Source organism: Choloepus didactylus, chromosome 1 (genome assembly GCF_015220235.1).
Source record: "Choloepus didactylus isolate mChoDid1 chromosome 1, mChoDid1.pri, whole genome shotgun sequence".
NCBI classification, from domain to species: domain Eukaryota; kingdom Metazoa; phylum Chordata; class Mammalia; order Pilosa; family Megalonychidae; genus Choloepus; species Choloepus didactylus.
Window position 1 is genome coordinate 188,905,377 of NC_051307.1, and position 24,702 is coordinate 188,930,078.

General features: G+C 39.7%; 1 protein-coding gene across 3 annotated transcripts in view; it reads left to right on the forward strand.

The window, feature by feature from the left end:
- STAC (SH3 and cysteine rich domain) overlaps positions 1–24,702 on the forward strand; it is a 132,151-nt gene that overhangs the window by 65,657 nt on the left and 41,792 nt on the right. The gene's annotated exons all lie outside the window — the stretch shown is intronic.

Here is a 24,702-nt window from a genome sequence, read left to right on the forward strand (position 1 = left end):
GTGCCTCATCTATGGTCTTTCTCTTCATTTCTCCCTTGGTCTGCATGTTTTAACGCAATGTTATTACAGTTCCCAAAGACTCATGACAGGGATATCTGTACTGTGAATTATACTCATATTCAAGTGAATGACATCCTATCTCATTTAATACTTTTGCCATGAATTTCTCTCTTATAACATTTCCACTTTATATTTTTTATATTTGCATGATATGCCTTTATCTACCTTAACTTGTGCTTCTTTTGAAAATAAACGTAATTAGATTTCAGATTTCTTTTTGGCCAGCTTAAAACAGTCTGTGGGTTTGAATTCATTGGTATGTGTGAAATATTTGACTTTCCTTTCTGTCTTATTGCTATAGATATTCTATTTTGTGTTTCCTTCCTTTGTGCATGTGTGTGTGTATGTGTGTGTGTGTGTGTGTGTGTTTGCCAGGTGATTTATGTATTATTTGCTTTTATAAGCTCCCACATTTTAGAAGATCATTTCAAAAATCATTCTTTATTCTACGTTTTCAAGATATGATATTTTGATTCCTCCCTTATTCCAGATAAGCTTAACAAATTTTTAATCCCTTTGCCCTTCCCACTGACAGTATTTCCGTTTTTTGTTTTTGCAAATTAAATATGGCACTCTCTTTAATTCCAACTTCTATTATTATTCCAATTTTTTTTTTTACAAATTGTACATTTAATTGAAAATAAATTTTAGGACATGTATACAGTTTATAACAAGATTTTTATCTTGTTATATCTGTTTCAACATTTCTAGCTTTAACTGATTTCAGTATTCACCACGAGTTCTATTACTGTGTAACTTCTCCATTCTTATGCTCTCATTTTTGGTTTGTTTCTCAGTTGCTTAAGAGTAATATTGATCCAGAAGGCAACATGGGTGTCAAAGGCATAAGGGAGTAAATTGCGGTGGAACCAGTCCTCTGTCCACGTTCTTGGCTAATGAATCTCTTGCAGATGAGAGCAGGTTGGTGAGGAGAGTACAGCTCGGGGCTTCATGTGGGTTTTGCTTAAGTCCCCTCAGCCATATTCCATGGCATTGTTGTCCTACCCAGTCTGCTTTCACTGCAGCTAGTAGCACACTCTTTCTTTCGATACTAGTCTATGAAATCAAAAATTCTGGGAACTGCTGTTTTATGTTAGCAATTAAATCATCTGCAGTGTCAGTTCTGTTCTTTGCTGGTTCTAGTAAGGATTTTGATTGTGAAATTTAAGTTTTTTCTTCCCAATATTCCCCACACTCTCTTCCAGTTTCTAAGTATTACCTCTTCTTCTTTTGACTCCTTTACCATAATATCTGCTTCTCTTGTATTTTCTTGTCAACCAAAAGCAGATGTAGTCTTTAATTGTCTTTTTTTTTTAATATCATATAACCCTTCACAAGTATGTCTTCCCTCTGCATCTTTAGGACAAAAATACCACTCTTGTTTTTGTCAAAGTTAGTTTCCACATTGTTGTTTTCTGATAAGTTGTTACTGAACAAGGAGAGCTCGTCCATCTCCAGTGGTACGTGAAAGGCTGTGGTCCCCAGAGCACATGGCTTCCGTGCTCCTCTTGCTCTAAGCCCTCCACAGCTGCTGCCCTTATGTCCCATGATGCAATTCACCACCGTCTCACACGGTTACATAACAGAATCTGTAGTCTGCAGAAGTTACCAAGAGAACAAACAGTGAGGCGGGAGGGCGAGGAATTGCCCTGGCCGTCTCTGAAAGCAGCCTCCCCATCGTAGGAAGGACTGCCAAGCTTCCAGGAGCAGCCCTGGCCGAGCCTTGGATGGGAAGGGAGGGGTGGTGAATGGAAGCTTGTCTCATCTGCTCCCAGCCAGACATCACTGCTTTATTTCCAAGCATGAATAAACCCCTTCTCCTTTCTCAATCCATCTCAGCCTCCTAGTAGATAGAGGTTCTCTCTCTGTCTTAGATTTACAATTCAATAATTATTCTTGGTTGTCTGTGCTGATGTGACCTAATACTTTGTTTCCATGGGTGGCTCAGTGGGAAGGTGGGAAATGGAGAATTCAGTTACCAGGTCAACTCAGAAGTCAGTGATATTTTAGAACAAATCCTCAGTTTTTTTTTTTAAGTCTGTTCTTCACTCCAGTGTATTTTGTATATTTCTGCTATCTGGAATATTTCCTTAAATCATCAACACTCCTAAGGTAACTCATAGTGTTTTGAGGCTCTTGTTTAAAATAGACCCTGTGCCTTTTACTCCCTGGAGGGTCTGGCATCTCTTTTAGCAGTGAGGATATTAGGAAGCTTAGGGTTGAGAGTCATTGCCTCAGGCAGAAGGAAACTACATTTGTCCAGAGAGATCCCAGAGAGACCCCTCTCCTTCCTCCTTTCATCCATGACACCAACAGACAGAAGACAAGGGTGCCACATAGTATTTCTATGGGTTTATCAGGAATCAAGGGATTCTCCTTTTTTGGTGACCTCTTGCTTACTTCTGCTTAAGATTTGGTACTAACAATGTGGAACAGAAAAATGAGCAGTTAATGGTGCACAGTAGATACTCCCAGTGACCATGTGGCATTAAAGATGTACCATGCCTTTATCCCCTATAGGATCACACTCTGCTCCTTTCCCTCTAGTCACATTTAATGTATGTTGAAACAGTAATGGATCCATTTTAAAACCTCAAGAGAGCTAAGCTGAGAGACATGATATAATTTTCTCTGCATTTTTCCATGGAGCTTTATCATTTCTTTATCAACCAAAGCAATAATAGGCAACGATAACCCACTCAATAATAGGCAATAACGGGCAATAATGCTGTGTCTTTGGAAAAGTCATTTATCCCTCAAGCTTCAATTTCTTTATCTTAATAATGGGGACAATACTCTTCTTATGGCATTCTTACAAGGAGTGGAGGAACTAGGTTTTGGAATGTATTCATGTACACCAGGTAAACAGCAAATATGAGAACCTAAATCCCAGGATGGCAGAGGCTTAGGGTGGGCCGTGGTCTCTGCAGTGTCCTTTGCACTGAGCCCAGCGTCCGTCCTGTAGTAGTTGTTCCATAGGAATCTATTAAATGAGTGAGTGAATAAACAAATGAGCACTCAACCAATGAGAGATATTATTATGGTTGTGATTACTTTGATTATGTGCAAAGCAGATTCTTCAGAATTAAGAAGGTAGAACTACAGATAACCTCAAAAATATTTAATCAGTCATTGATAAATGATTGCACGACTCTAGGTGCTGGACCTTGTGCTGAGATCTGGGGGCGCCAATGAAGAAATGTAACCTCTACGTGTTCATATTTAGTGAGGGCACTGGGAGGTGCAAAGAAAAAAGTAGAAGTTATTTAGAGGACTTGAGAAGGACCCTGCCACCTTAAGCTGAAGACCTGATGGGCCTCCCTCCAAGGCAGACTCTACAGTGTTCAATGAAGAGGTGGGTTGTCAGCCCTCAAGGTGCTCTCACCAGCCTCCCAAGCCCATCCCACACCTTGCCCCGCACTCCCTCAGGTGATCAGCCTGGGATGTCCTGAAGACAAGTCACTAATGGGAGAATATCTGAACCCCGTTTTGCGTACCAGTTTGGGGACATCAGGAAACCTGAGGAACTGTTGTTTCAGCTCAGTAATCTTGGTCATACTTCCATATATTTTCTTAAATATGTCTTTCTTAATGTGCATATATGCTGATATTAAGAAGACATGGAAACAACCTCCCTCCTCCATTCCAACCCTTTAAACATCTCCAGACTATTTAAAATGAGAAACAGACCCAGTGGTGAAGGGAGAGTGTTTATGCACATCTAGCTCTCCAAAAAATGAAAATTTCCCAAGTTGCTAGACACAACAGCTGTCTTATCATTGTAAGAAGGAAAATATGGAATTTCCTTCCTGTAAACTGTTTGTTTTACTAGTAAGTGGCTGAAGTTGCAATGGTCAAATTTGGGAAAAAGTAATTTTAAATTTTAGCCAAAGGAAAGAGATTATTCATCTTAAATTACAGATCATGATTTTTTGTAAGTGCTTTGATTTGTTGAACCACTATGTAGAGATGATCTTTCAGAAAAGTAATGATTTTCCTGCCCCAAAGAAGAGATTTGTATTTTAGAGGCCTTTAAAAATTATATTTTGGGAGAAAGAAGTGAAGTTTTTTCAGTGCAGAAAAGGTGGTCTTTTGTTAAATTTTTGGTGATTCCCAGGGGTCACCAGCTAGATGCTATTTAATAACAACTGAAGCAAATATATATGTCCATGTTTGTCTGAGAACCACTGTGCTTCGTGAATTTCTTCCCTGTTCCATCAGGAAGAAATTAAAAAAAAAAAAAAAAAAAAAAAAAAAAGATGCCTCTGGGCAGAAGGAGAGAAGGAGAAATCATTCATGGTGGAGTTGGGGGTGGGGTGGGCAGAAATTAGACACTAATATGAATCCTGGATGCCCTTGTAGAGTTTTCTAAACCTGAACCTGAAGAACCTTTTCCTGACTGTGATATTGCTGATCCATGTCTTCCTCTTGATGTACAGATCAAGCCATGGCAGACCCATGCTGACAGGTTGCCTGCCTTTTGAGCCATGATTCATTCTGTGTTTGGAGGCTAGGGACCTATAGGAATAGATTGTCTCTGTTAATAAACACGAGGGAGATAGAGACCTGTTAGAACATGCGTATCCTGCATTTCCATTCAGCTTCCGTAACAGGAACGTTCCACTGACCTACTTCAGAATAGTACCCGTGGTTGTGCAGCCACTGTGGATATTGCTTCATAAAATAACAGATTTAGGCCAGTAGTAAAAGGTAGGAGAATCCTTTTTGTGTGTCTGGGAATCAAAGTGTCAGGCAGGTGTGTGTGAGTGTGTGTGTGTGAGAGAGAGAGGATCTGTGTGTGTGTGTGTGTCTTTGGGGGACACCTGTACATTGTGACCCAGATATTAAGAACAGAGGATGGGGAAAGAATAATACACAACTAAATCCTATTAGAGTGTTTGCTTCCTAGCTTAGCAAATACTATCTGGTTGTCCATCCAGAGAAACAAATAGTAGATCATTCTATCACATGCTCAACTTACCCAGAAAGAAAATCCAGAAGCCTATAGCCTCCCTGCACACACCCTCAACAAACATGCACACAAGTGCACGCACACACACACACACACACACTCAGGGAAATGTGTGTTTCTGTTGACAAAGCAGGAATGTGGTTTAAAGAGCTCACTTCCCTTTCACCCCCTACCTAATCCCTTGCAATCTCAGATCAAGGCACCATCTTCACTCCATGTAAAATGTCGTAAAGAGAAGTAACAAGACTCACATGTCATTAAAACTAGGAGGAACAATAGACCAGCCTGACTTTCTTGTCACCCGCAAGGACTATTTCACCTTGCCTGAGATTACCCTGATATCCCTGTTTGAAAAGGGAATTTCAGGGAACATTTTCTGAGCATCCATTATTTCATGGTGAAAGTTGGAATAAAAAATACCAGTCTGATAAATTTGCTATAAGAATTAAATAAGCTAATGTCCCAAAACAGTAGTGCTCCATTAGTAGTAACTTTGAAGACTCTTTGCACCTCCCCTGTCATCCAGCCTCTGTTCCAGGGGGCATGTGCTGCTCCCGCAGGCCTGCTCTCACCCCTGAGGTCTGAGCTCTCATTTCCCACTGCCAGAACTTTGCTGCCCAGATGCACTGTCACTGCCTAAATGCTTAAATATGTCCACAATGGAGCAAAGCTTTTCCTTCCCCCATAGAACCTGCCACTTCACTGAGCCCTTTCCCAGTTAGGACAGATGGCACCAGCATCCTCTCAGCTGCCTGGCAGACTCTCAGGATCATCTTTGACTCCTGCCTGCCCCCCTCGTCCATGACCACACTCTGTCGACTCTACCTCGGTGACTTCTCTGCCATCAGACCCCTCCTCTCTTCCCACTGCTCCTGCCCTGGTCCAGACTTCAGTACATCTCACATGAACTATTTCAAGAACTTACTAAACTGTGTTATTTCTTTCCATATTTACCTCCTCATCCACTTTATATACTGCGGCCAAACCTCTTAGGGAAGCAAACTGATACTGCATTGCTGCTTTTTTCAAGAATGTTCGACACTACCTCATTGCATGAAGAATTACATTCAAGCTCCCTCACTTGGCTTGCTTATCCTAAGCCTCCAGTAGCTAACAAAGGCAAACAGAGGGTTTTGTCCTATCAGGTTTATAGAAAGTGAAACTTTGTTTACTACTCCTGGCAGTCACTGTCAATGCCACTATTGAATGTCTATAAGTGAATCAGCACAAACATTCAAAGTACAGACCCACAAGCGAGAGCCAGGAAAGAGGTAGAATGGTGCAGCAAGTCAGAGGGTCAATATTCACATTCCAGCTCTGCAATTAGTAAATAAGTGACCATGGACAACTTTCTTACCTTGTCCTACTCCCAGTATCTGTAAATGAGACTGATAACTTTACTATCTTCATGGAATATACTGGGGACTAAACAAAGTGATACATGTGAAAAGTACTTCGAAAACCATGAAACAAAAAATATCTACTCTGATTGAAGCTATCTTTAATTATGAAAGGCAGTTTGATATTAATAGTGTGCCAGATACCTATGAAAGTATTTTGGGGATAGAGGGAAGGTGTTGAGCATGGTTTGGACAGTTCATTCTTTGGAGACTTGGGGCTAAGACTTGTTGAGCTGGAAGAACAATTCTGAAGCAAGCAAATGAGATTGTGAAGAACTGCAGACCTTTGAGAAGACTAGTAGAAGGCAGACTAGCACAAATTATTAAATACCAGGGTCAAGGATTTCAAGTTCAAATATTTCCCAGATGGTCATGAGAAAGTGATCATTCAGATGGTCCAGTCTTCTCAAAACTTGAAGCCAAACATACGAAACTGAAGAAAAGCTATCTGGTCATGGTATTACAATGCAAACTGATGACCCAGAGGGCAAAGGCTATGGACTCCAAGCCCAGGGCCCTGAGCCAACCCAACTCCCATTGCTATTTTTAAAACCCAGTGCGGGTGAGGGGTGGGGGAAGTAGAGAGAGTTTTTCCACTCACAGTCAGGAACCGAAATAGGAAAGATCAACAGAGGCATTTATAAACAATGAATGCCATTAATTTTTTAAGCTAAGGAGGGGTTGGAAAAGATGTACGGTGACAAAGAGTGCAGAATTATAGGCAGGGAAAGATGGTCTAGGAGTCTTCACATTTTTTGTAATGGCCCCTTTTTGCTTGCTTGATGGCATTTCAGAAGTCACAGGTAAATTATTCTATTATTGCATTTCCTGGAAAATTTGGAAACCATCTTGATCTAATTGAATTCAGGGTAGGGGAGATGTACTGGGTTGTTTTTAGTCAAGGTCCCAAGACTAAAGTTCAACAGCGATGGAAAATATATTCCGTTTCCTCTCTTTTAACAGAAAACTTTCTGCTGTGCAATATCTAAAGTTTAGGGATGGTTTAAGATGCATTGTCATCAGTCTAACTATGAAGCACAAGCTCTTGCTACTATTCCACATTGTGAGGACAATGACAGGTGATCTAGGGCTCCTTTGGGCATGGTGAGAAAGAGAAGGCCAACGTAAGGCCTGATTTGAGCTATGTCTGCGTAACTTCCTAGCATCATGTGATGAGAACACTGCTAGCCAGGAGTCCAGAGATAGTATTTGAATACCAGTGGCCTCAGTAGAAAGGTCTCAGTTTCTTTATCTGTAAAATGAGAGGGTTGACTAGATCTTAGAGGGCAAACTGGTACCCATACTGATTGATTGAAAGTGAGTGCTAATAGAAGCTTCTAAAGTTGTGCTATAGCTCAGTGGTAAAACTACTGTGATTGATTAGCGAAGTCTGCCATGTACACAAAATGAAGGTGTTCAACACAATTGCTATGTATTTGTTATCCCTGTACTACTAATCTCTAAAGCAGAGCTTCCCAAAGATTTAATGTACACACAAATCACCTGGGAAGCTTGTTAAAATGCAGATCATAATTCAGTGGGTCTGGGTTGGGGCCTGAGAGTCTGCTGGTCCATGGACAGCCCTTTGAGTATCTTCCTGATCTAAGTACTGTGGCATTACAGCTCAGAGTTATGTAGAAGGAGATATTGCCTTAGAATCTGGGTGAGAAAGTGATACACAGATAAGTTAAGGGAAATAGCTAATTTTAAACTTTTATAAGATTTCTAATTTTATCTCTTGCAGGGATAATCATCTCATTCTTTCTTTCATTCCACAGATATTTAATAAGTACTGGGCAGTGAGGTAGACAATTGGGTATACACATATAAGTACATGAAAGGAGGCATATACAAAGTGCTAGGGAAACCCAAACAAGGAGACAGTAGTTCTTCCTGAGAAGGAAGAGGTCAAGGAAGGTTCCTTGAAGGATGGCTTTTAAGCTGGGCATTGAAGGACAGATAGAAATTTACCACTTGCTACAAATCTCATCTTCAGTTCTCAGCAGCAGCTCCCTGTTGAGTACAAAGAACCAAAACATGCCATCTTTTCTTTAAAAGAAAAATAACAATTCAACTCTTAGTGTGTCAGAGGCCTTAATATATCAGATGATATAGCCTACAGATTTATCCAGGTAATCCCCTGCCTCTGTTCTTTTGGTAGATTCCCCACATGGGAGACATTGTTTCTAAAAGGCAGATCAGGTAATTTCACTATTTGGTTTTGCTCAGAAATAGTAGGATTTAAAGCATGGACTAATTCATCCCTTTGTCCTTGATTTCCCAGTGTGATGGATCAAAGATTTGGTATTTTTCTGCAACCAGAAAATATAACTAGAAGGTAAACCAGAAAATATAACTAGAAGGTAAAAAAAATAATAATAATAATTTAAAAATAAGCAAAGGACACCATCCCAGAGATGCAGTGTCAAGCATGGATTAAATCAGACTTGCTTCAGATAACAACTCTACCACTTACTAACTGGGTGATCCCGGGCAAATTGTTTTAAATTCTATGGTCCTCAAGTTTCTGTCGGTTAAATGGGGAGTTTAGATAACTTCAAGGAATTATTGTATAAGAGAAACTACATGCAAAGTCCCTAATTCTTGGCCACCCCGGGCACAGTCCCCATGTCAAGTGACTCTGGTCCCCTTGATCTTACAGTTTTCAGCCTTTCAGAAATAAAGACAGGGAGTTCTGTGCTGAGCAAAGAAGATGATTTTGTAATCAAGATACCTGGGTTTAAATCTCTTCTCTGCATCCTTTTAGCCTTGTGGCCTTAGACCAAGGCCCCCCCACCCATGCAAAACCTATATTTCCTCAGCTATAAAAGAGAGCTCTAGATCAGTGTTCTCACCCAGGGGTGATTTTGCCTCCCAGGGAGAGTTTTAAGATTTAGGAAATAAAAATATGTGATGCCCAGTTAAATTTGAATTTCAGGTAAACACTTAATTTTTTAGTATAAGTATATCCCAGGCAGTATTTAGGATATACTTGTCCCATGCAATATTTGGGACGTATTCATACTAAAAAATTGTTTGTTGTTTACCTGAAATTCAAATTTAACTGGACTTCTTGTATTTTATCTGGCAACCCTAACCCCAGGGGACATTTGCCAATGTCTGGTGACGTTTTTGGTTGTCACAGCTGAGGGGGTGGGGTGCTGCTGGCAGCGAGTGGGTGGGGGGCAGGAATGCTGCTAGGTGTCTTCCAACGCACAGGACAACCCCGCATCAAAGATTTATCAGGCCTCAGATCTTTGTAGTGCCGAGGTTAAGAAACGCTGGTCTACATACGTCGGAAAACTTGGATTTAAAAAATTGAATGTTTGAAACCTGTAAAGCATAGAAATGTATCCACAAAAATTTTGAAGAAAAAAGAAGTGAGATGGGCAGTTTCCCCCTGCCAACTGAGAGGCAATTGACCTGGCATAGTATGTGAAGTCTGCAGCAGAATATTCTATAGAAGGTGCTCTGAGGAACCCAGAGGAGAGGCCCTGCCAGGAAGCATGTTGTTCCAGGAAAGAAAAACACAGGCCTGCCGCATGCTGGTGCCCTCAGCATGCCCCACGCCTGCAGCGCCTGATCGAGTGGGAAGCCTGGGCCGGGCTAATTGACGTCAGGACTTGGCGTCCAGCACAAAGCAATCTGCGCTACCCAGGGCCTCTGTCATGGGGAGTGGAGATCAGAGGAGTTACTGCAGCTGATTTTCCTGAGCCGTAGGACTCTCTGCCTCAATCACAAATTCCCAACAATGGGGACTCCAAAACCACAATTGCCAGAGTGAGTCCTCTCTTTTCAACATGAATTTATTTTTATAATTCCTTAAAAATAATAACACTTCCTTTCAAAAATATGTATGTAATATTCTATTTCTTGCTCCAAGAGGAAAATATGCTCATTATCAAAAATGAGAAAATACAAATAAACAAAAACTAAAACTAAAAAACACCCAGACAGAAAGGTTATTGACAACTTGGTAGATGTCCTGCAAAACTTTTTCACATACATGTACATGCACATTTTAAATGAGATTTTCTAATCATTTGATTATTTTTACTCTGATTTTGACACTTCATCATGATATTGTGACCAATAATTAATAATTATCTCAATGGCTGAAAAAGTATTTTGTAATATAGATGCACCAAACTTTCATTAACTAATCCCGTTTGTTGATATTTTGAATGTTTTTCATTTTTCAGTATTAGTTACAAAGTTAAATCTTTGCAAATATCATTAGTTATATTCTTATGACCCAATTCTCTGAAATGGAAATAGCTGCATCAAAGAATTAGACACTTGTTAAAGCTTATGATACATGTCCCCAAATTAACCTAACAACAATGGTACTGTCTTCTCTCACCAGTAGTGTGTGAGAATTGCCCATTACCCCATATCTAATCAATGATGGTATCTTTTTGGCTTTTGTTTTTTTTTAATCTTTGAACATTTGATAGGAAACTGAAAGAATATCTTGCTATTTTTACTCCCAGTTATTTGATTATTAATTAAGTCTGCCAATTATTAAATGCTTAGCTTTCAATTCCATTTCTTTTGTATATTGTCAGTTTATGCCTTTGGAGCACCTACTTTTAGGTTATTCATCGTTTCCTTCTAATTTGAAAGAATTGCTTATAAATCCAGTTAATACCCTTTAAATACACAAATGTTTTCCCCAATTTATCTGCCTTTTCATTTTTTACTAATGTTAGTATTTTTTCATAAACAAATTTATCAAGCTTTTGATATGTTGCTGTCTCTTAAAAGTGGTGCTTTGAACAGTTTTCTCTACCCCAAGAATATGTAAGCTGGCATTTATATTTTCTCCAGATAATTTAATAGTTTCAACTTTTACTTAAAATATTTTATCCCTCCAAATTTTATTGTAGAATATTCTATGAAATAAGTATCTGATATTTCCCCCAAATATTTAGCCAGGTGACCCACCAGTATTTGTGGAATAATTTCTCCTTCGCTGCTGACTTGAAAAATTCTTTAAGATACTTGAGCTTATTTTTCAGTTTTCGGTTCACATTATTGTTCATTTTGTTTGTTTGTTTGTTCCAGTACCAGTAGTTCTCTCGTTTAATTACTATTGTGGTTTGCAATAAGTTCTTTTTCAAGAATGTTTTGGCTATTCTTGGACATTTACTGCGCTCTTCAAGATTAATTTTAGAATCATTTTGTGAAGCACCCCCCTTCCACCCAAATCCCAGTGAGATTTCAACTGGAATTCTCATAAATTTGCAGAACTATTTGGAGAAAGTTGGCATCTTTTCAGTACATATTTTTACTTTCTTATTTAATAATAGCATGTTGAGTATTGATGACATCAGCCATCTTTGTCTTCTTTAAGACCTATGCAGATATTCATTCAATAAATATTTATGGAGTGTCGCTTAGGGACCAGGCTCTAATCTAGGTACTTGGGATACATCAGTGAACAAACCAGATGAAGATCGTTGCCCTCGTAGAGCTGGCATTTAGTTGGGGGGATGGTGAATGAACGGACAGATGGATGGATGGATGGATGGATGAATGGATGAATAAATGAATTTTCTAAGGTGATAAGTAATATGGGAAGAAGAAAAATGTAAAACAAGGTGAGAAAGATCAGGAGTGTGAAGCGTGGGGCGGGTTGGAGCGTTAAATGAAGTGGTCAGGTTAAGCAGTCGACAAACTGAGATCTGAGCAAAATGTAGAGGAGGTGGGATAACACTGGGGAAAGAGCATTCCAAGTGAAGGGAACACCTAGGACAAAAGCCTAAGGCAGGAGCATGCCTGGTGTGTTTGTGTAACAGCGAGGTAGCCAGTGTGGAGCAAAGTAAAAAGGGAGGATCTCAGAGATCTCGTAGGACTCTCTAGCCCACTCTAAGGACTTTGGCTTTTACTCTGTGTGAGGCGGAAAGTAATTTCAGGATTTTGCTCTGATTATGTTTGTAAAGCATCACTGTGGCTGCTATGTAAAGAACAAATTTTGGTGGGGTGGGAGCAAGGGTTGAAGCATGGAGAACAGTTAAGAGACTACTACAGTAATTCAGGTAAGAGATCAAGTTACAGCAGGAAGAAATAAAAATGGGACCAGATTCTTGATTTATTTTGAAAGTCCCCAACAGGATTTTTTGCTGTGTGGGAAGAATAGGAGATAGGGACGCTTCCAAGGTTTTTGGCCCAAGCAACTGGGAGAGTGGCACTGCCATCAACTGAGATAGGGAAGCTGCACGTTGATTGTGTTCTGGGGTATGTGTTAGGGGAAAGATCACTAATTCATTTTCAGACATGTTCATTTTGAGGTGCCTACTAGATAGCCAAACAGAAAAATGTCAACCAGTCAGGTATATAACTAGGTCTGGAATTTGAGAGGCGTGTCTAAATTGGAGATATAAATATTGGAGTCATCAGTATATAAATAGTATTTAAAGGTATAAGACCTAATGATAGAACCGGAGGGTAGGGATAGATAGAGAAGAGAAGAGATCAGGGACTGAGCCATAGGGCTCTCCCATGTTACGAGGCTGAGTAGAAGAGGGGGGACCAGCAGAGAGACTGCGAAGGAGACACAGTAAGATAAGAGGTAAGCCAAGAAAATGTTATCTTAGAAGCCAAGAAAGGAAATACAGTAAAGAGGAGAGAATGATCAGCCTTATCAAATGCTGCTGGTAGATCAAGTATGGGAAGAACTTTGACCACTGGATTTAGCCATGTTTTGGTCTTTGGTGACCTTAATGAGAGCAGAGCTGATGAAATGCAAGGGAAAGCTTCAAGTATTTCCCCATTAAGTACAGCAGAGACTAATTTCAGATTGCACCCTTTATTATATTAGCCCACATTTACTAATAGTTTAAGTCAGAATTATAAGTCTAATTATGTGATTCATTAGCTTAATAACCATTTCTAATGATAAACTATATTCCTGAAATAAACCCAACAAGGAAGTGTCACACTCCTCTTTCTACACACAATGGACTTTATTTTGATAAAATTTCATTTAGGATTTTTGCATTTATATTCATAAATAATACTGATCTGTAGTTCCCCTTCTTTGGCAAAAATTGACTTTATTTTAGTATAGTCTTATAAAATTAATTTAGAAGCTTTTTGTTTTCTCTTGGAGTTTAATAAGATGGGAAATATCTCTTCTTGATGATTTGATAAAATCTGTCCTTAAAATTGCATGGGTAAGGTACCTTTTGGGGGAAAAGGTCCTCTGAACAAATTTTTCTTTCAATTTCATCCTCAGTTATTAGACTATTATCTTTTTTCTCTCCTTCTTGCACCATTAAGGGTAGATATTGGACCCAGGTTTTGAACGCAGGGGTATGTAGCTCCAAAACTCGTGTTCTTTGAACTGCAAGCAGCACAGGTCTGGGTTTTTACCAAAAATATCATTTTAAATGCTAACGAAAATGACCTGTTGAGAATGATATCTTCCCAGAACCTGATCTTGCCAGAATTTGAAGAATGACTCATTGTGGCTAGAATGCTTGACTCAGTGCAAAAAATTCCTCACACATTGCCTAGTTTTGTTTTTAACCATTATTAACATTAGCTCTTGACTTGCCAAATATTTAAAATCCAAGATGTTCAGAAGGAGCCGTCAAAGGTTAATATTGTGTTTAGGACAAGAGTCAGAGAAACAAGATGCCAGCATTAGTGTCTAAAGAAAGACACAAGAAACATTGACAGGATGTCTAAAACTTGAGACAGACTTGGAGATGGGCTTATCCTTGCAATCAGAATTCACTTTTCATCTCTTCTGAAAAGTGCAGAGTGCCACAATACCTCACACCAGGCAAGCCAACTCCACATATACCTACCCTCTTAGGAAAACCAAGTTCAGAGTTATTTTCTTTGAAGACAGAGAGCATGTCAAATTTAAAGGTGCCAAGCAAATATGAGGTACATGATGTGAAAAGACTTCTTGTCAGGAAAGCCAGAATATGGATGGTTTAGGTTTTAAGTGGTCAATGCTATAGTCTAATTCTTGCCCATCTCCTGTTTTTGTATGACCGATGAGCCAAGAATGGTTTTCACATTGTTAAATTATTGAGAAAAATTAGAAAATCCTTGTTGACCCCTGATCTAATTCCTCAACAGTCAAAAAAAAAAAAAAGAAAAGAAAAGAAAAGAAAAGAAAAGAAAAGAAAAATACCCCTAACTTTATGGCCAACCAGCCTGTTGCTAACAGGTTTTGTTCTGGAGATATCCTCTTCTCTGCTGCCAAAGAAGGAGGTGGGAGCTATCTGCCTTTCTCCTGCTAATTAAGTCTTCATTTGATTAGCCCCAAACTACATTTTAAAAATACAGCACTAAATGACAATAAAGCATTTCTGATGCTGTGGGGAATGTCATTTGAAAAGTCTCTGGTGGCATGCTCGGTGTGGGAGGGATTGGTACCACAGAATAAGCACAAGAGTGGCTTTAATTGTCTCGTCTCCCTCTTGAGAATAATTAAGCTCCAAGAAGGCTACGTGCCTTGATCCCTTCCAACCGCCTACCTCTTTTTTCTCCCCTATTTCCCTGAAGATCACAGAGGCAAATAAGGTCAAAAGAGGGGCCCACCAATGTCAGGAGAGGTGACATTCCCAGTTTTGACAGCTTCTCCACAATTCTTGGTGGAGCTTCCCAAATCCTAATCTTATCTGAAATGTGAAGTTTGACATCTGAATTTCGCATTTTTCTACAGTGTGGATGAGAGTACACATCCATTGGGTTTTTTCTTTTCTCTAATACTTTCTCCTCACTCTCAAACCTTTCTTGATGCAGTGCCTCAATGCAGATCCCTAGAGAATCTCACCAGAAGGCCGGACTTTGCACTGTGGACATATTCCTAGAAAACTGTGGAATCAATATGGTTCATGCTGAGTTCCAACACACTTTAATCAGTAGTTTTAATTCTGTTCTTTTGGCATGGCTCTAAAAACTTTTAGCAATTTGGCCTGCCTCGGGTTGTTCGAGTTCCTTACGCAAGCAATTTGCCACATTAATACAAAAATAAGATGTCTTGTTTTTATACAAATATTTAAAGATTATTTCAATAGGCATATACTTTGAAGAATAAATATTGGTCTTATTTATAAAAGAACTATGGAGTAAATTCTCCTATAAATGATACATATATTAAATATTTTATGCCACATTCATGTTCAAAAAGTATTTGCAGTAAACTTTTATAAAGCAAGGATCAACCTACTTGTTTGTACATGGAAATATAAGAGGAATTTGTAATATAGTACACACTAGATAGTGCAGTGATATTTATAGACTTGTGCTTTATACAAGGTTGTGCCTAATTGAATCCTGAGTTTAGTATATTCAGTTCAGCCTTATGGAATGTGGAAACCAGGACCTCTGGGAAAGTCACTATTCAGGGAAGGAGGTGAGGCACTTTCTAACCATGTCACCTCTGACATTTACATCATAAGCTATGGTTTCTGTGGTAGATTGAATTATGTGCCCAAATTTAGGCATGTGCTTAATCTTAATCCACATTCCTTTATGAACCCATTTAAAAGAGTATCTCATGGAGATGTTATTTTACTTAAAGTGTGGCCCAGCTGCATGAGGGTGCTCCTTAATCTGAGTTATCAGAGTCCTTTATAAGCAGAAGAGATTCTGACATAGTCAGAGAAAGCCGTGGGGAGGAGCCAGAAGTGACCCAAGGAGAAAGGAGAGGACAGCACCATGTGACGTGAGACAGGGATACAAGCCAAGGAATCCCAAGAATCAGTGTAACCAGCTCCGGAATGTTACAGGCTTTGGGGAGAAAGCATCGCCTTACCGGTACCTTGTTTTTGGATGTCTCCTGGTTTTAAAACTGTGAGCCAATAAATTCCCTTTGTTTAAGCCAACCCATTTTGTGGTATTTGTCATAGCTGCCTGGTAAAACTAGGACCGTTTATAAAGAGGAGACCCTTGTTTTTCCCATTTCATGCTCCTGACACCCTTTCTCAGAAGAGGAGACAAGAGGGTCAGAGAGCAAATGCTTTGCCCAAAGTGTATATAAACACACATATCCAGATATGAACATAAAAATAGAATACAACTTATGCATAGAAGTCTTAATAAATTGTAAAATAGCTATCCTACTTTCATACTTTAGTATCCATACTTTTTTATACTACTCTATGCTGGCTCCACTCTTCCTTTTAAAAGAATAAATCAAGATGAAAACAGTGCTTTTATTAAAGAACTATTCATCAATGTCATTTTCAAAGCAAAAAAAAAAAAAAAAGGCCTCGAACAAATGCATATCAAAACTAGAAACAGCAGTGTACACTTATATTGGCTAAAGCATTTGCCAGCATTGTCTCCTAATACATTATTGATAATGGAAGTAATCACCAGCTTAGAGGACTTGGTGGTAAAGTCTACAATGGGAAGAACTCTCCATTTCCCACACTTGCATTCTGCATGTTTCAAGATCCTGCACTGGGCTGTAGATCAGTAGACCCAGTAATCCCGTACACGTTATCTGTTACATGGACTCACAACTCTACAAAGGCCACTCATCCTGAGAATTCCCTTTCACATTTGTCAACTGTAAGAGCCTGTTTGTAACCCACCATATAAATGATTAGAATGCCTCTTCCAAAGAGGGCATTGGAAAAGGAACAGTTCCAGTCCCAGAATTTTCCTGGGAAAATGACTAGTGCCTAGAAATGCTGTGCTACTTCTCCTTCATTGATAGTGGCTACACACTTGCATTTTTATTTTATCATTGTCAAAGATTTTCAGAACTAAGAGGGCCATAAAGGCTCTTAAATTTTACCCTCTCAGTTGCAGAGGAAGAAATCTCACCCAGGCAGGGGTAGAGATCTGTGTGAGCAGCTGGCAAAAGGCCAGGGGCGGGGGTGGGCTTCAGAGTTTTACAGACTTGGACCCTAGCTCTGTTTGTCCTCACTAGCTGCATATCCTTGGTCCTCAGTTCATTATCTGTAAAACTAGGAAACTAAAATCTCTACCTCTCAGTTCTCTTTAGATCTTAAAAGAAAAGTTCCAATACTGAGCTCCATAGATAGTGAGTTGCATACTCAGCCAATTCAACGTTTGTCCATTCTTTACCAGTGAAGTTACCAGATACTTCTAACTCCTCTCATTAAAATAATATTCTGTTGTAATAGATGCTGTTCATTCACTAATAAAATGAAGCAACATCCAGGAAATTGCCTAGCACAGTGCACAAGAGCATAATAATCATTAATTCCTTCCTGCCTTCTTTCTTTCCCAAAGAATAAAGATGGGAATTCAAGTTTCTAACTTCTAGTAAACACACTTTCCTCTCAAATATTGTGTGTAGATATGTGTGTGTGTGTGGTTATTCACTGACAAATATATTCAGTCTTAGTTCTAGTCAATTTTTCCTCCATTCATTTATTTTTCTTTCAGCTTACCCTTTGCCCAAGTGAGAAATGGACAAAATCATGCCCACTAACTCCATTTGACTTAGCTTGCTTCATTTGGTTCCAGAATTACTACTTAGTATCAAAGAGAAGGAGAGTAAAAGTAATGGAAATACATGGCACGTATTTTCTTAATTCTGTATAGAGTATTGACTTCTCCAGGTCATTCCATGATTATTTAGATTTTGAAGCTGCAAGTTTTCAATAAAAGCTCTAAAGCTATAGAATTTATGCATTTCTTCCCCAGAAAGCAAAATTCCATGTGATCTTTGAGGCCATCGTTTATATGTGTTGAGTCAGTTGCTTTTCATTACATCAGTACATGAAACCATGGCTAAATTGTTATGCTTATGCACTCCTATAATTAGGTCTGTTTAGTTACAGAATGGCAGGCACTTTGGAGTAATATATATGAGGTTAACACAATGGAAATCTGAGGCATCTCTGTTAAGGTAACAAAGAGTTCACAAAAGCTCTCGTAGGTGGTACAGAGATGTAGGAGGGGAACTCATAGCAAAGAAGTAGAAGCCAGTGTAAACCGTTAGCTGGGAGGAGTCCACAAGCAAAATCATAAGTCAAGGATCACAGCCCACTGGTCTAGATAGTGGACAACATCTGCTTTAAGGAGGGTGTAAAGAACCTAGTAGCAGAGAAAGAGCAGTGATTCCCAGAGTCAGCTTTCAGCCAGCTTCCTGATCAGGCAAGCCCCTGATCCAACAGTATCGGGCCTGGATTGTAGGGTCACTCAGGAGCTTGGAGAGTTCTGGCCCCAATGAAGCAGGATACAGTCACACTGGGACAATGGTTTGAAAAGCAAAACCAGCCAGGCAGGAGGCCACACAGTGAAGATCTGCAGGCAGCCTAGAATACTGTGGTCCCACAAACCCCCGGAAGTCAGGTGGGCATTAGATGAAATCTAGTTCTTTCCATATTTATTCATGGGGTGGAGCCCTAACATTCTTTTAACCGGGGCACATCCCTGGCCCGGAGCTGAATAGGCTGATCATTTCTGATGATCCTCTCTGCCAGGCACTTTACTGGGGACCCAGGGGTGAAAAATCTCAAGAGAAATGACCTCAATTTAAAGGAACAAAAATAATTTGCTGCTGATTATTCCAACTGCTGTTCTTCACATCTGGCTAGAAGCAGAAATACAACTGACATAACATGGACCCTCCTGCTCTCATCATTGCTCATTCTTTCTTGTCTCAAAATCACCCTTCCATGTCCAAGTCCCATATTGCGGAGGAGGGGCAACCTGTTGTGAAAGGTGCTCTGGAAAGAGAGGACAGAGGGAAGTGGCTAGTTCTGTAGGTAAGAAGGGAGGGAGAGAGTGTGCGGGAGACTTTGGAAAATACCCGTTGAACAAGAACGTCAGAGGAGACAATGTGAACAACCATCAGGAGGCATTACGTAGCCACTACTTGTGAGGAACCACAAACGATCTGGGAAAACAAAGGAGACCAAGACGGGCAAGTTGAAAATGAAGGGAGGAACGTAATCAGGGCTTCCATCATGGGACTGATTCCTTATAATTCCTTTTCATTCCTTATGCTCTGTAAATTCAAGGATAAACTTCTCATGAGTAATGACAGCTGCATCATGTCTGTTTTTATTATCCAATAGCAGTTTTGTTATAGACTTCAGTTAAAAGATACTGACCCTGTTATCTTTACTCTTGTTTGCATAGGACCTAACCCTTTAAATACCTCTGGTCTGCCCAGGCACCCAAAACTCACTCATCACTTTGGCTCTCATCTTTCTGGCTTTGAGATCTTCTTCCACATGAGCATTTGGCCCTTTCTAGGCTTTGCACACCCTAGATACCTAGAGCACCTCTTGCCTTCTCCCTCCCAGCACTGGAGCTATACTGGTGGGCATTGAGGGGGCCTATAAGAACAGGGCCTGGGAAGTCTTTAGTTGCTTTGTCTGTATGTAACATTGAATCATTTATAGATATTTTATATATTACAAGAAATATTTATTAACATATTTATAAATGTTCATATTTTATACAAATAAAGATTTTTAAGTTTTTCCCCCAAATCATAATAAAGAGTCTCTTTTATTGCCTAATTTACATTAATCTAATCAAATAAATTATGGGAGGAATTCTATAGTTGAACAATCTGGAAAAAACTAATTACAGTAACCATTATAACCAATCAGTACTGCTGATTCACGTACTGTATTATGATTCCATTTCTTTCCCTATAAAAGTTTATTTTTATTCATTCTCCAAATTATTTCTGTGGTTAAGTGATCTTAATCATAAACCATTGCTTGGGTCTGATATTATAGGAGATTTGCCTAAGGCCTAAGCAATGCCTCTCATACCAAACCAAGGCAGTGGATTCTCTGCCTGGTGCACTCAAATGTCCAATTCCTGATACACCAAGGTCTAAAAGAGAGAAAGGGTGTATTGCTAGGCATGGAGCAGAAGATCAGATGGCCTATCAGCCCCCAAATCTGTCTTTCCAAACTGTGGTAATTCTGATAGTATTATAGTATCAAAAGACAGGCAGGTTTAGAATAATGACCACAGTGGCTCCAGATGATATAATTAGAGGTGATCTAATTATTGAGCATGTGCAGTTTGAATACATGCTTAGTCACAGAATGTATGTAAGAAAATGGCAGCCTTAATATGATGATGGGTGTGATTTTTAGTGTTATAATGAGGTATAGGTCACCTATAGGTTAAAGTCTAAGCTACTGTGCATGCCGTGTGGGCCCATTTTGGTTGGATCCAGCTTTGGTTATCAAGATAACTTTGGAATTGGGGTGAGTTAGTTCTGGGCTTACCCATGGCCCTTTATTAATAAACATTAGGGGCTGTCTTTAGTGATCTTAAGATTGTAAAATCAAAAAAATGGATAAAATTGGTACAAGTGAAGTTTAGTCACAAGGATTTTTACCATCACAAGGGCACAAGATAAAGGCTATGAAATCGTTATCAGAGATCAAGGCATCCGGATTACAGTGCAGAGATTTCAGGTATTTCTCTCTGTCTACTCTAAAATACCAGGAAGTAAAAAGGAATATCTATATAATGATTCAGTAATCATAATCATCACTTAAATCCTAACTTTTCAGTTATTCCTCAATGTCAAAATCTTATCAAAATGAATCTGGCCCATTATTTTATTGAGATATGTAATCAGTTTCGTTAAAAAAAAAAAAAAGAACATATCACCCAGTAGAGTCAATACAGCCACCCATATTCAGAAAAATCTTTGATATTTTTTCCCAACATCTACACATATACTTCTCCATGCACTAGAGCTTCAACTCTTGATTCTGTATGAACAGATCACTAAACCACAGTGGGAAATGATGCCATGTTCATAAAACAGAGGAATGTTAGTAGTTCACTCAAGTTTAAAGTGCCAGTATGAGGCAGATTCAATTTAAAACCATGTTTTCCCACTCTCCTCTTGCATGAGGGTCACAGTAGTAATGCCTTTGTGATGGAGATCACTAGTAATGGAACAAGTCAGACTATCAGTGGCTCCTCCGTATTTTGCTGCTGTGATGTAAATTATTCCTTTGAACTACTCTCTGAGCCTCAGAGGCTTTCCCCTTCAATCACTCTTGTTATTCTGTAATGGAAACTGGAACATCTAAAACCAAATAACTGTTGTGTGGTCTGACTCATACAAAATAGTGCAGTACATTAGAACAGACAAGGAAAAATGAAATTATGATGTTTGGGGTCTGAAGGAAAATATGCCTTAATACATAATGATGCTATTTCAGAGTCCAACACACATTGAAATAGATTCCTTGTTTGAAACTTACTTGCATTCCTACATAGGGCACTGTTTCCATTTGCTAAAGCTGCCAGAATACAATATACCAGAAATGGGCTGGCTTTTACAATGGAGGTTTATTATCTTAGAAATTTGTAGTTCTAAGGCTTTGAAAATGTCCAAATTAAGGCATCAAGGGAAGATACCTTCTCTGAAAACAGGCTGCTGGCATCTGGGATTCCTCTGTCAGAGAGCAAGGCACATGGCCAGTGTGCTGCTCCTTCACTCCCAGGTTTCGTTGCTTTCAGCTTCTGGTTCCAGCGGCCTCCTCTCTGAAGATTCTGTGAGTCCTCTCTTAGCATTTCCAGAGCTTTTCTCTCTCTGTGCTCTCTCGGCTTTTTCTGTCTTTTATCCCCTCAAAAAGGACTCCAGTAAGGGGATTAAGACCCACCTTCAATGGCCTGGGCCACATCTCAATTGAAAAACCTAATCAAAATCCCACCCATAATAGGTCTGCACCCACAAGAACAGAGTAAAAGAGCATGGCCTTTAGAGGGGTACATAACAGCTCCAAACTACCACAGGCAGAAATAGCATTCTCTAATTTGAAAACAAAAAATAAATGATTGTTTTCAAAGTTCAGTCTTTTGAAGGCATTTCAGGGTCTTCCAGCTAGATGGTTATTCTTGAAAAGGAGAAGGGATGTTCTGACTAGTATTTATGAACATGTACACATACCCAACAAGTTCATGGTGTGCCAGTGTGTCACTTTGACTTTCTGTCTATGGTTCCAACAGCAGACATTCTTTGTGTTAAATGATGTCTTCCTGAAGGGTTTCCAATATTTTGCCTGCTTCTGATTCTTAAACCATTCAAGGGTTTGCCTGTTGCTTCTTTCAGTTGAATGTCAAGTCCTTGTACTCCTTTATTTTACCATCTAATTAGCCCCAACTACATCTCCTTGTAAAGTAAACAACCCAAATTAATGGAGAAATGTTTGGGTCAAGCAGTGAAAGCATGAAACTAGGCAAGACCTCCTTTGACCTGAGGCAAGTCATTCTGCTGCTTGGACTCTCAGGCTTTTCATCTGTAAAATGAAATAATTGAAATAGGTGACCTTCAAGTCCCTTTTCATTTATTGAATATTATTTTCACATGGCTAATGAATCAACTTCAATAAATTATCTAAAACCAGTCACCACTGTTTCAATACATGTGTGACTATGAAAAAATTTGTTCATTCATTCATTCACTCATTTAATACCTATTAGTCGGGTATTGTACTCAGAGCTGGGTATACAGTAGCAAATGAACACAGACAATTCTTAGCCTCATTGAGTTCACAGTCCAGAGGAAAAGACAGACAAAAACAAACTTCAAATAAATAATTGGCATAAATGCTGTGGAAGATACTGACAGAGTGCTGGGAGAAAGAATAACAGAACAAGAATAGTGTAGACGGGTGAGGCAAGATGTGCCCAGAAAAACTTCATGGAAAATGACAAGAGATCTGAGGGGCCAGGAGTATTTAACCAGGTGAAGCATAGTATTAACAGCATTCGAGGCAGATAGAGCAGCAAGTGTAAAACCCTGAGGAACTAAAGAGTTTGTGCATTGAAGCTTGTGTTTGTACTAAAGACCATGTAGCTAGAGCACAGTAACAATAGGGGTTGGCCTGAGATAAACTTGGAGAGATGGGCTTCTACCAAATCATACAAAACCTCACCACAATGGTGAGAATTTTGTATGATATCAGAAAGGCAGAGAGAGCCTACTGAAAGATTTCTAAGCAAGAGAGAGAGTGATTCAATTACATGTTTGAAAGAGTACTCTGGCCATGCACAGACCTTGGATTGGAGGAGGGCAAAAACAGGTGAAGGCATTTCAATTAGGAATTAGTCCAGACAAGGGATGATGTTGGCTTGGATAGGGAAACAATGGAGCAGAAGAGGGTGGATTTTACATATAATCTTGGGATATCCTCATTGTATATAGTCAGTTGTGATATAGAGTGGGGCACCTGTGGCCGCATGTCTCATGCTGCAAGGACATAATAATTTCTGTATCTCCACTCTAAATAGACTTACTTTATTGGGACCCCACTCCCTCTCCAGGTGGTTTTTTTGGGGGCAACATTCCACATGGTCCACATCCGATCTATGGAGAGTACTCATACATTCTTTTCCCTAACAAGTTTTAGGAACGCAAGCCTTATCCACACAACTAACTCTCTTCGGTAGGCTGATAAATGGCTGGTCACTCACATCTCTCACTTTTAGAATTTCCCATGCATGAGTATGGCCACAGCCATGTGTCCCACAGACTCCAGGGGATACAGGGGACACTTTCAGAATAATCTCCTTGAAGTCCCTCTTAGGATTGAGAAGAGAAGGAAGCATGCCATCCTTCCAACTATAATAGAAGGGTGGGGGTTAGAATAATAGTGCCTCAGCAAATCTATGAAGAAATCCTCCATCCAATCTCCCGTCTGTCTTTCTCTTTCCCAATGCATTTTAGGTTCTTGTCAGCTAAGGGCTATAAATTCCATTTTGGAACTTCATTTTTGAGACCTACTTGGGAGCCTTCCATCTTACTTTGGCATGTCAGACAGTTAGCATCTTTTGTCCTGCATTCCCTTGTCCTGACCTAAATGGAGATAGAAATGACCCACCTCATTATCCTCTCCTAGCCTCCATCCAACCACTTTCTAAAATGATGAATGCAAGTGCCCAGCAAAGCTGCCATTTTCCTAGAGCTCCCACAAACCAACCTCCTGTCTTTCCTCCCCAATGCCTCTCAATACCCTTGCCTTGGGCTTTGCTATAGCAACACAGTTGTCAGGATGGCTCTCTGCCTCTCCTTTCCTCCTCTGCCATCTTTTTTCTCACCCCATTTTGGAACCCTGTCCCAGGAAGTTAAATGACTCCTTGCTTTCTGCAGCTGTGGTTTCATCTCTGCTCATCACCTCCCCCTCTTCCCCCAGGCAAGGGTTGCTGTCAGATCAAGCCCTCCCTCTCCACTTTAGAACACCATCAACTCCACTCACACAGACCTCACTGTTCCCCCTTCCCGCCTTCACTGGCCACTTTCCTGGGAGTTTGTCCAAAAGCTCAGAC